We start from the raw sequence: 9,476 nt of genomic DNA, 5'->3' as shown, positions 1-9,476 counted from the left end.
GAATGCAACAGCACTTTACGGTTTGTAAAGCCTCATTATGAAGGGCTACTGTATCCGTCATCCAGGAACTGGCTTCCCAATCAGGCACAGGGCCATCTGGAATCTCGCCTTCACCTCCGCACGCAGTCAGCTCTTGACGACATAACAGGATCTCCCCTTCCATGTGTTCTAAATCCCAGAAATGACTCTGCTTTGGCAAACAGTCTCTTGCTAGCAGGGTGTTGCCAATCCTCTACAGAGCTCCAGCTCCAAATTCAGAATTACTCATTTATGGTTAGTTGCACTGGTATGTAGGCTGCAAAACTTTCATAAACTGCATAACTTAATCAATGCAGCACAGAATTATATCTTATAAGGTGCTGCATCAGTCCCATTTCTTTCTTTTAAAGGAGCAGTTTGGTACATTAATGAGAGCAAAAGAGCAGTCGGCCTTTTGTTTTCCCCATTGTGTCTCACGCCTTCAGATTAAGTGTTATCTTTTCTGCAAGTGTGCAAGGAGGCTAGATTATCCTCTGCATGCACTCACTCATATATATGTACATATAAAAAAATCTCATGTTTATTCACCATGTTTGTTCTTTTTCAAATTTCTGTACCCGCAGAAAGTTGCTCATAATTTTATTTACCCAGAAATTAGCTTTGATATGTGGAAATTGAAATTCTGTGATTCCTATGTGAAAGAGACAATGCTCGATTTTGTCACTGCCTGAGTGTTGGGAACATTCCAAATTGTTGAAATCAATGATGTCTTTAGGCAGCATTCAGATTTTAATATCCCTGTGGTCTCCCCCAGTCCCTGTTCTTGTTACTGTTATCACTTTGTTTCACATTCTGTCATTGTATTATTCATTATTTACTAATTATTATATATTATTTATTATTTGTTCTGCAAATCATGTTAAAATATTTGTTTTCATTAGTAGGTAGCTACCGTTTATCTTAACATCATTGGTGTAATAACAATTGTGCTTGATTCTTGCAACCTCTTCTGTTCTGCCCTCTTAATCTCCATTGGGAAGGCTGCAGCACTGAAAACACCAGTAATTCCTAGTAGCACGCTTTGAAATCAGTCATGGAAATCACTGATAATTAAGCTGTTGTTTAACAATAATGATAACGCTAATTATGACCCTTATTTACCCAAGACTCTTTCACATAGGGTGCTTTCCAAAGATTAAGAATAAAACTGAAGCAACTGAAATGAGAATGCAAATGAACAATATAAACAGCTGAAACATAACAGAATCAATAAGAGGAAAAACATAAATAGCAAGTTTAAATCAGGTCTTAAAAGCAGACACAAGCTGTGCAAAACTGGGCTGTGTTTCATTGAATATGATTTAATTTTGTGGGGTACTTTTGATGTGTGACTGCCACTTTGCAGGGTTTAATGAAGTATTAAAACTTATGCCACCCTCATTCTTCGCACATGCATTTAATTTGGGATTGAAGTCAGTCACTTGGGGGGGTCATCAAAATCCTAAAAGGAGTTGATGTCTCATTTATCATGACACCACAAATAATTTTATGTTGTTTTATGTATTAAATCAGATATCTTCATTGTCGACATATAAATATCTGCGAGTAAAAGATATTACTGGTGAATTATTGTGTTTCAGATCCTTTATTGTACGGAACTTCCATGGGAAAATCTGCACAGTGACGAACTCTCCATAATTTTCTAATAAGTAGCATCCATACAGTATAATTGTTAATTGTTGGGTTCATCTACTTCCACATACTTTGCCATCGTTAGAACATATACACTATCCGTATGCAGCATACTTATGTTTTTAAACTCGACCTGTGCTGTGTACAAAAATTTGGCTTGTGACTTCAAGCAAATTTTTGATATTTGGTCTCAAATTAGATTCTATCAATGGGTCACTCATGTTTTCTGCAAAAGCTTTTCACAGACTAGGAGCCTGCATTGAGTAAGGTCATCCTTTGTCTTCAGCTGGGTCATGAGGACACAATTTAAAACCCTTGTGGTAAATAGGGAGCCGGTAATTCAGACCATTTCATGCCTTAAACAGTAAATAAATAGGTGCAGCAATCATCCGGTGCAAGCAAACTAAGATTGGATTAGCATGTGGCCTTTGCTTCTTCCTAGTGAAAGTCTAGAGGGAGGATTTTGTACTAGCTGCAGGTAATATGTGGCTATTTAGATTTCAAAGAAAATAATGACAATTCTTCAGTCTTAAGGAAATGAACAGATGGATTAATTCTCAGTATCCTAAAATGACAAAAATATTTAATTCCATGTATTTTCCTTAGTATCACACCTGGGGTATCCCATTAATATGTTATTATTGATTTTTTTAAATCCCAGCATTGTTTTAAAAGTAACTGAGGTTATTTACTTCATGTTTATACCTTGGAGTAAGGTACACAGCTTACAATGACATGGATCAAACTCGTACTTGGGACCCAGAAACAGAGGTTCTTTTATATCAGAGTTCATCCGGAATAATTTCCTCTGCTGTGTGAAAGTGTGCAGTAGATCACATACAGTCATTTCATAAATTATTTGTCCAGGAGACATTGTTTCGCTTCGCCTATATTCATATGGGGCGCCAAGTGTAACAGACCTTTTTTCGTAGACAGAATGCCTTCTGTGCTATGAAACGCATGAATTCATTATGAAACCATGTAACACCGTAACACATTTTGTCCAGGAAAATTACAAACGCGTTAGCATTGTGTCCACGAAATATTGAAGAGAGTGCATACTTTCGTGCACAAACAAAACGGATGATTCCTGTCATGTACTGAATTGTTGTGCTTTTCATTTTGTGGACAAAAGGCGGAATGCACTTCTCACTATGTGAACAAAAGAAACTCATTTTGTAGACAAAAGTAATTCTGTCCACGCAATAGATGTCTTAGGCCAGCATTTATGCTGTTGTGGCACAAAATGCAGAATGCGCTATACTATCATCATTCCGTGCCATCAAATGTTCATTTTGTCCACTTAGCTGTTTTTCTATATTACTGAAAGTATGATGCGCACGAAAGGGATTTAGCACAATATATTCCGTGGCTCCGCAGTTACACAAGGCATTCTGTCCACGAAAAGCAAAACACTAATGTCTACGAAAGTTCAAGCAGTCTTTGCTTTCGAGGACGGAATGCTCCTTAGATAGTTTGATATCTTTGTAGTTATAAATTGACCAGATGTTTACACTGCATTTGCAGGCAATTTTTGTCAATGCTGGATGAATAAAGTTTTACACCAGGGGTTGGAACAAACACCACTGAAAATGTTGCACAGTGTCTATTGCAATCCCTTTGTATAGAGCAACTAAAGATGAAACAGTAATGCCTTTTGACTGCATCCAAGCACTGCCCATTCTCTTTATTCACACTTTGCTACCTTGCAATGAAAGGCTTAGCTGCCAGGATGCTGACAGTAACAGGCAAGAGCTGGGAGTGAACTTCATAAAGTCAAAATGTCACAGACTTTTGAAAAGAAAATTATTCTGCTATTTCTTCCCAACAATGAAAAGTTTTAAAACTGTAGTGGTACAACAGAGACAGAATTCTCCAGTTTTTATGGCCATTGAGCGACAGGGCATGTAGGTGGAGAATAGAGAAGAGATTATGGGTTTCAGTGCAGACTTTGAGTGGTGAATTTCAAATAGGCGTTACTTTCAGGGTCAGAACAAAACAAAACTTAAAAAGCAAAATCGTGTTGAATCTGTCAATGGCTTGTGCCATTATGCAAGGAGGGATAAGGGAACAGTCTGGCAAGAGCACAGCGGCGATGACTAACAGCACAAAAGAAAACATAATTTACCACGTTTGTTCTCCAGTCAATAACATCAAGTGAAATAAAGAAATGAACGATAATTCCAGCTTTTAGCTCTGCATGTGAATAAAACTGCTGTCAGATTTTCTGATGAATGTCAGAGGAAGTGGCACAGGCGTAGAGTAACTTCACTGTAGCTAAAAATACTCATGTATATATTCAATTATTTATTGCTTTCAAACGAATACTGGCAATATATTAGCAATGGCATCTAATCAAGGTGGGTAAAATATGGGAAAGTATTTTTATTTTCCAGTATAAAAATAGGAAAATATCTCTGATGCACATTTAATGGAACATTGTGACATCAAAATGGCTACTCATAGAGATGTGTTCCTTCAAGATATAAATGGAAACAACAAATTAGGCCTTTAATCATCAGATTCACTTGCTTGGTTCAGTTGCTGGAATACATACATACATAATCCTGTATATGTATAGAGAGCCCTCCATATTAATTAATACCACATATTAAGTACAAAATATTTAATAAGATTTTGATCTATGTAGTGAAGTGCCGTCCATATTTATTAATATCCCATCTAGAAAACAAAAATGCACATATTGCTTAAAACCTCTGAAAAGTGTTATGCTTTCATCTTAATAACATTGCACAGAGCAGGTTCATTACAAATAATGAGATTTACTCTAGAAAATGCCACACTTATTCACACCTTTAATTAATCTTGACAACAGCGTCACAATAATGTAATGTATTCATCCTGAACTCCCGGTTAGCTCAATGGTCAAGGTGCAAAGTCTGAATGCAAGCTGCTTTACAGCCATTCTAGTCATGTCATTTGCTGACAATAACCAGGAGCATACAGTGTTGAAAAAACTGGCTTTGTTCTGCTAGGGATAGGGGTGGGTGAGTTGACCAGGGTATTTTTTGTCTCGTCTCTTTCTGGTACCCTCTGACTCATTAGGTGCCTGTGAGTTGCTCAGATAGCATCACTGCAGTGGCACCTATCCTCCACTCTGTTGTAGTACGCTGTGTGACATGTAGTACAAAAACAACTGTTGGCTAGTGGTAAGTATACTGGAGCAATTACATTCATCTTGCCTTAGTGAGGCAGAGAGAGTGCAGTTTGTTGTCATGAGATGAGAATAGTATATAACTGCAGATTACAATACCAACCAAACTACAGTTGCATAAAGAGGAAAAAAAAACACATTAAAAATGTGTAAGTAAAGAAAATGTTCATTCAAATCTAGAAAGACCTGTGTACAATACAGAGCAGGTTTCCAGCCCTCAATCCAGCCAATCATCAAGAATGATGTTTGATGGAAAAAAAAAATGAAACTGAAAAAATAAATGACATAAACCAATTCTGACAATGGGAACGATCAAGATCTCTCACTGAAGTTCATATTACACTATAGGAGGCTACCCATCAGGTTATTCCATGCTAAAACTGTACCAGTGCCTTTTCCTAAGTCAATTATTGTAGGGGCTATAGATATTATTAAAATGAATGAAATGTTCAATTTACTCCCAGTTAGCAGCATCCTAACATTTTGCAGCTTGAGGCCCCACAGTATCAACCAAACAACTGGATATAGTCCTCACCACTGGCCAGCAACATCACTGAACTGGAATGGGAGATGAAGCTACCTCGTATTGCAAGAGTTGAAGCAGTCAATATGACAAGTGCACCACAAATTGTCGACTTCTGACTGTAGACAGATAACTGTAATTAACTGAAAGTAATTCACAACAAATTCAACAATATAGGACATGCGTCTTTTGTCTTGACACAACAAAATGAAGTTTGTAGTATGAAATACACAACTCTGATTGGCTGAGATCACAAAACGGGATGGATCAAGGCCACAAAAAGGACTTAAGCAAAAGGAAATATTACACTCTAGAGACCGTTGTGCATGTACATCCCAGGAGATCAGCAGTTTCTGAGATACTCAAACCACCCCGTCTGGCACCAACAATCATCCCACGGTCAAAGTCACTTAAGTCAGATTTCCTACCCATTCTGATGTTTGGTCTGAACAGCAGCTGAACCTCTTGACTATGTCTTTGTGATTTTATGCATTGAGTTGCTGCCAGATGATTGGCTGATTAGATATTTGCATTAATGAGTAGGTGTACAGGTGGTCACTGAGTGTGTGTATATATACATTATATATATATATATATATATATATATATATATATATATACATATATATATATACATATGTCCCTCCCAGCCAGAGGAGCTGTTATTGAGGGACAGTACCTTCCCCAGAGATGGCTCCAACTCCTCTTAGTTTTAGCACCACCCCGTGTTGAGAACACCTGGCATGGATTAGCTCCTCATTAGGGGCACACAAAAGAAGCCTGCAAGTCTGTGTGCTGTGGAGAGTTGAGTTGAGTTGCCTGTGTGGGAAAATACTGTCGTGAGTTCTAATTGCCTTCCGGTGAAAGAGTCTTTTTTTGTCTGAGTGCCCAAATACCTTTGCTTTGACCCTATTCCTGTGTGCGTACCAAACCTTGCTTTGACCTCACTGTTATTTTGCTTTTCCCTTATTGTTTGCTGCCAGTAACATCTTAGTTCTCTGGCTGAATAGGAAGGGAATATTTAATCATTTAGGCTCAACAAGAAGCTAGTGGTTCCTCTTTTGTCTTTCATTGTTTACATCATCCATTTTAAGTTGCCTTTCATAATAAAAATCCAGGTAAATTCACAGAGGAAATCATATCTGCTATTGTGTTGTGTTCAAATTATTGCACACTTCCCCCTTCCGTGGTGGTAAACCTGCCATTGCGTCACAATATCTATATCAGATATGTATGTGTGTGCGTACATAAATATATACACAAGGTATACAGCACATACAAGGAAAAACTGCATCAGCAAAGAGGAACAGTGCTTGCACATCAATGCTTGCTGCTGTGTACAAAGAACGAGGAGACTGGCATGATATTTAGGCGAGTGCCGTGTTTACTTGTCTTTTTTTCATTCCTTCCCTTCCACCTCTCTCCTCCCTACAGTGGCCCTCTAGCTCAGAAAACGCAACATAAAACAGTGGCATATAAGACACAAACAACTGAGTAACGCAGTGATAATTAACTGAGAAGGGGTCTCAGTACACACAACACTTGCCATCAGGAATAAATGGACACTTACGAGGACAGCCTCAGAAATGACCACAGCACTGATTCTTCTATGTATGGTAGGAGAGGGTATGGTTGGGCTATCATTCGGAAACTGCTTGTATCTATGTCAATGTGCAAAAATGCATACCTGTAAAAAATGCATAAACATGGTGGTGGATCTGTTAAGGTATGGGCAGCTATCTTGAGAGAGTCACTGGTTGTGATTTTTACTCTGTATGGTAGAATTATTTAAAAGACATGCAAAACCATTTTAAGCAAACATGGTATGGTGCAAACATTGTTTTCTCAAGACGATAATGCTCCCAACACACTGCTTAACAGATTCAAGACTGGTTGCATGACCACCAGGATGAAGTCAAACACCTTCCATGGCCTCCCCAATCACCAAATCTAAATATCATTGGACCTTAATGTGATGTCCTAGAAAGCGTAGAGCAGATTTCCAGTGTATTTCCATCATCTTCATCTCTGAAAGAATTTGAGTTTTTCCCCCTTGAAGGTTCAATGTTCCACTAGAAACAGAAGGACTGAAACACTCTGAAGGGTGGTTGAAATATACAGTTTGTATATTAAAACAATATGTATAATTCACAATATGTATATTAAAATTACAGACAATACTCTTTTAGTGACTTTAGTAATTCTGTACTCGGTCATTTAGATAACCTAGTTTTTCCAGTCACTGTTTCTAATGGATGGTGAAATTTTGCAGGATTTTGATAAGACCAGTACTGCTATGCATGTTTTTTTCTTTCTTTTAGAAACTAATTTGTTATTTTTCTGCTATATATCTTCTAGAAACACATGAATGGTCATTTCCTATTGTTTGCATCCATGTAGAATTGCAGGATTGTATAAAACAGACATCCTTGCTGGGTTATTCCCAACCTGGAAGAAAAGAGGAACAAAAGGAGTCATTTGTGATTTCAGTGAGTATCACAGGTTATTAAGAGACTCTGTAAATACACTGGATGAGATAAAGCACCCCCTACTGTCTCAGATAACAGGTCATAAGATGGGAAACAGTCCTAAAAATAAACACTGAGTCAAAAATGACATCCAGGCAACAGCTGATCATATGGAGAAATGGTAAATGTACATTAGAATGCATGCAGAATACAACAAAAAACAATCTTCTATGTCCCAACCATAGAGAATAATTAATGAAAGGATGGGTATGTTTGAAGGTAGTAATATGATGTGTGCTTGGGGGAGCTGTGACTGGGTAAGGCAGTGATCTCAGTGAATGCTCTGCTAGCTTTGATGCTTTTCCATTTTTGTTCACTTAGCCCAAAAACCCTTGAACATCTGAGAAAGCAGGCAAATAACACCATTTAACTGAGTGTTCTGATCTGTCCCTAAAAAAGAAAGCCAGTAGCCTCCAAATGGGATCTCCAGACAGATACTGAAAGCCTCCAAAGAGCTGTCTTTAATCTTCCATGGATGTTTCTAGTGGTTCCTGGAATTCAGTAGAACCCGTTGACTAGTAGTTCCAGAAATCCACAGCAATATCAGTCCCAAAAATAGTGAAATCATTGGTAGGACCACAAACCACAGTGCCTTTGCACTGATTTCCTTAAAGGGCTTTGGGAGCATTGTTGTTAATGCAGCAATTTCAGCACAAATGCCTCAGATCATCCTTTTCCATTTTACCTTTGATGAGGTTAATGTTCAAATGGAAAAAGGCTAAGTTTACAACACAATGTAATGCTTCCAAACTGTAAAGTTGCAAAGTATGTGTGAAAATGCCCAAATTGACTCTAAAGAAATAGTAACATCAGCATACCATTTACTAATATTCCTGACCAGCAGTTATTGACCAATATAATGACAGTTCTATTCTCTTCCTGCCTAGTAAATTCTAGTAAATGTGGTGCTGTCAGGGTCAGATAATCGTAGGAAATGCATTGCACTTACAAAATGAAATGGAAACATGCTGAACAACAAAAATTGTCAGTGTATACATTTGGCATGGTAAAATACTCTCTTCACCAATAAGTAGTTCATGGTTTAATGGTTGTTGGTTATTTTCTGTCATGTCAGTGGACAGATGGTTTCACCAATGGAAAATTAATATTCATATCACAGCATTCTCCAGTGTATTGCTAGTCTGTACTGTGCACAGTAAATACTAGTATAAGTCAAAATGCATTTTACTGACTTCTTCATTCAATCTTCATTCTGTTGGACACTGGGCTACACAGCAGGGCCAATCTTGCTGCAAAAGCAAAAAACAGATTTTTTTTTTTATTTTTTTCAAAACAGCACTTTTAGTACTGCTTGAATGGTGTGCATGTACAGGCAGTCAAAATTGGTGGCCAGGACTTTAGGACTTAGATATAGGTCACTCTTTTTCTGGTTTTACAACTCAAAGTAATCACCACAAATCCGAGAGGTTCAATCCAGACACCACCAATCATTTACATAATGTGCACCCCTCTGTCCTCCTACATCAGCAAGCAGCATTTCTCATCTCAATAATAATATCAGTCAGTATGGACATCACTTAAACATTTTACTTTTAAAACTTGACAGGCCTTACGACTT

Source organism: Megalops cyprinoides, chromosome 2 (assembly GCF_013368585.1).
Source record: "Megalops cyprinoides isolate fMegCyp1 chromosome 2, fMegCyp1.pri, whole genome shotgun sequence".
NCBI classification, from domain to species: domain Eukaryota; kingdom Metazoa; phylum Chordata; class Actinopteri; order Elopiformes; family Megalopidae; genus Megalops; species Megalops cyprinoides.
This window is presented reverse-complemented; position numbering follows the sequence as displayed.